The sequence below is a fragment of the Orycteropus afer genome, unplaced genomic scaffold (genome assembly GCF_000298275.1).
Source record: "Orycteropus afer afer isolate SDZICR_OR568_19922 unplaced genomic scaffold, OryAfe1.0 scaffold00348, whole genome shotgun sequence".
Classification (NCBI taxonomy): Eukaryota; Metazoa; Chordata; class Mammalia; order Tubulidentata; family Orycteropodidae; genus Orycteropus; species Orycteropus afer.
Window position 1 is genome coordinate 531596 of NW_006921935.1, and position 4141 is coordinate 535736.

Sequence of the window (4141 nt, forward strand, 5' to 3'; positions counted from 1 at the left end):
TGAGCCTATTCATATGGTGAGGAAAAGACTGAAATTAAAGAATCTTGCCTGTCATGAATGAAATATTTTATTATGAATAGACCATTTAGAGATCGTTTTTTCCACAAACCAGATGGTGAGTTCATGGACTACAGACCTTGTAAGACACGATCATAGGGCTCAGAGATATTACACCTGGTGATTCTTTTTCCTTCAAAGTCTCTCATAGTTGTCTCCTTCTACTTCCACTGCCAAAAAAAAAAAAAAAAAAAAAAAAAAAAAACCTCACTGCCGTAGAGTTGGAACCAAGTCATAGTGACATGCCCTCAGGCTTTGGGTATGAGGAAGACTGCCTGGGGGAAGTGATATCTAATCTAAAAAAAAAAAAAAAAAAAAAAAGAGAAGACTTTTGCAGTGATGGAAATGTTTCTTACCTGATCTTCCAATATTGAGTGGATGAAGTAGTATTTACATTTTCTTTTATACTTATATTCCCTGGGTTCCTTAATTAAGTCACTTTTTGCAGAGGGATAGCTGTCCCTGAATATTTTCTTTACAAACTTTTCAAGAACTATATAATGTAATTTGAATACAAGGTTATTTCCTAAATTCATAAAGGAATTGCTTTTATAGAAAACCTGTATTAATAATGACCTGTTTATTAAAGGATTGACACAATTACATTGTAATGTTAACAAGTTTTAAAACCTTTGTAAATATTTGCCTATAGAGTAAAATAAGATGATAAATTTAAAACACTTGAAACATATTTTAACATATTTTCCCAATTTAAATATATGTATTCAAAATTCTAGTTTTACTGAAATTATATATTCACACACACATATATTCTTAAGTGTCATGGAGACTTTGGGTGCAAACAATTAACGCACTTGACTGCTCACAGAAAATTTGGAGTCTCAAGTCCAACCAAAGGTGCTTCAGAAGAAAGGCTTGGCTATCTACTTCTGAAACATCAAGCACAACAAAGCCCTGTGAAAAACAGTTCTACTGTGACATACATACGGTCTTCATGAAATTCAATGGATGACAACTGGTTATTTCTGATATAATAGTATTATAATCTTATTTTTTCTTGAGGGAGAACATCCAAAGGATTATTGAGTTTATAACCTCCTTTATACCCTGAACTAATTTTACAGAAAATAAGAAGGAAGACATTTGTAAATTGATTTTCAAGTTCAAAATACATTTATGGAACAGAGATATAAACACAAGCCCCAAAGAATACAATCAATATATTTTATATCCAAAATTATTTTTTTTCTAATTCATCTAAATTTGTGTTCATGATTCATGAAATACTTGATAATTTTCTGCAATAAAGTTGTACCATGTGTATATCAAAGGGAAAAGTGTTACTGTTCTATAAGTATTTTTGTGCACAAAAGTTTATTGTTTTACTCAGGATAAACAGGAAAACTTACAGTACCTAGATTCATTACAGGACAAATATTCAAGCCTTAAGCATCATCACTAATTTAATTTTCAGCAATAAAAATGGGTACAGAGGCTCCACGCTGGATATTTTGGTTAATGTTATGATGTGATCCATTGCTAATATCAAAAAAGGAAACATTTCCAATATCCATATCCGAGAAAATTCCTACTCGTTGCAGTCCAAAGTTCACATACAGAATAGTAAAATGCACTGTGTTGGCTAGCCACATTTCTCCCTTTCTCACACCTACCATCCACAAGCCATGCTCTGAATACAATAGAATCTCCACTTGCCAATTACCTGATTCTTTGCAAATACCCAGATCCCATTTTGGGCTTGTTCCCATATCTACCAGTAATTGTGACCTGTGATAAATTGAGAGGAGCCCAGGACACACATGAAGTAGAATCTCTCAACACTACCTTCATGTTTCTGCTAGAAATGCACATAGCAAATGCTTTTCACATCATCAATATTATGAGTGTATTGTTGGCAATGTCAATATCTAAAGTCATATCCACTTGGAATTCAGCATAGCGACCCCTCCTTGGGTTTCTGAGGTGGTATCACTATGGAAGAAGATTTCCCAATCTTCCTTCTGAGGGGTGGCTGATGGGTTTGAATAGCCAGACTCCTGGTTAGCAGTCAAGTGCCTTAGGCACTAAGCCACCAGAGTTCCATTTTTCTTGGTTTGGTTTAGGTCTATATTTTAGGTCTAAATGTAGGATAGCTCTCAGGTGACGCTCCAGTTCTTTGCTCTTCCAAATGAACTCGTGCTGCTGGAAATTCTGTCTGATGTCATTTTCTCTGAATGACCATGGGGCATTCATAACAAGACTCCATCTGTAGAGAAGTTGAGCAATGAAGCATTAGGAATATCGGCATATGAGGCACATGGCATTTTCAAGATAACCACAGTATATAGGACATCCACTTTTTTTTTTCTTTTAATAATTTATTTTATTTTGTTGTTGAGAATATTCACAGCAGAACACACACCAATTTGACATTTTCTACATGTAAAATTCAGTGCCATTGATGATATTTTTTGAGTTGTGTAATCATTCTCACTCTTCCTTTCTGAGTTGTTCCTCCTTCATTAACATCAACCCATTCCCTCTTAAGGTTCCTATGGAATGGTTGAGTTGCTGTTGTCAATTTAACCCCATATAGACAGAACTTATTCTCATAGACCTGTGATTACTGATTCTGAACCACCTGTTCTACATCCTTTTCTAGGAACTCCCAGGACGCTCAAGAGCAATTTTAGTTCTCTAATCTCATGTTTCTTTCATCTCCCTCTATAGTCCTTCATATTCTATAGCTCTTTCCTGATCTTCTCTTAGATTTTACTTATTCTGTTCTTTTCAGCATCATTTATACTCTCAACAACAGATATCACTCACTCTGTTATGTAGTAACATTGATTTTGTTCAGTAGATGAGATAATCCTTTTTATCTTTTTGATAATTTATTTCAATCACTGTCTAATTCCTTGTATTTCTTGCAAAGCACTCATTGCTACTATATTTCATTTATTTACTTTTTGATTGTTATTTGGGTGAATCTTTACAGAGCAAATTATTTTTCCATTCAACAATTAATCTACATTTTGCTTCATAATATAAGTTGCAATTCCTTCAATGTAATAGAACTCTTGTTGCTTTCTTCACTGGATCTCTATTTTCCATTTTTCTTTCTTTCCTGCCCCTTCATACCTTTAGAGGTTTTTTTTTGGGGGGGGGGCAACTGCTAACTTTTTGGTCTCATATGATTGTTTATTCTGTGGAGTACCTTCCTCACTAGTACTATCATTCACTTTATAGGCCTATCTTTGGTCGAAAGGTTGTTCTCAGGGTAGATTTGGTTCCAGGTTGGAAAAGTGTGTAAGGATCCTCTCAAGAATTCAGTAGATCCTATCAGACCAGTAAGTATGCTCTATTGTATGATTTTGAATTTTATTCTAAATCCCCAATCTCTTCTGTCTATGATCTTTTGTGGTCCTAATCAGACTGTTCAGTAGTGGTAGCTGGGCACTATCCATGTCTCCAGGGTATTGGAGGCTGTGGTTTGCATGGTCCATTAGTTCTTTGGACTAATTGTTTCCTTGAGTCTTTGATTTCTTCACCCTTCTTTCTGCCATATGGGGAAGAGCAATAGTTGCATCTTAGATGGCTACTTGCTAGCTTTTAAGGCTTCAGTCACTACTCACCACAATAGTATGTAGAACATTGTCTTTGTGAGCTACATAATGCCAATCAATTTAGCTATCCTCACACTATGGTCTTAAGCCCTAAAGCCTAGTAACTCATTCCCTCAAGGTATTTTGTTATGATTAAGTAGTATTCAAGGTGATTTGGTAGTGTAGCTGCTAAGGTATTTGGCTGCTAACCAGAAGGTCAGCAGTTCAAACCCACCAGTTGCTCCTTGGAAGTAAGATGAGGCAATCTACTTCTGTGAAGATTTACAGCCTTAGGAACCCAATGAGGGTCACTATGAGTCACAATCAACTAAATGGTAAAGGGTTTGGTTTTGGTTTGGTAAGTAGTATTTCATAACTCTGCCCCCTGTATGATCTGTTATATTCATGGATATACATGCAAAACATATAAATACATATGTATAAATATTCTTCTATTACTCTTCTTTAAGTTGGTAGTACTATTGTGGGTTGCTGTGATGCTGGAAGATATGACATTG

The 4141-nt window shown here is 35.2% G+C and overlaps 1 pseudogene; it reads right to left on the reverse strand.

The window, feature by feature from the left end:
• Window positions 1-1400: 1400 nt before the first annotated feature.
• LOC103207052 overlaps window positions 1401-4141 on the reverse strand; it is a 17819-nt pseudogene continuing 15078 nt past the window's right edge.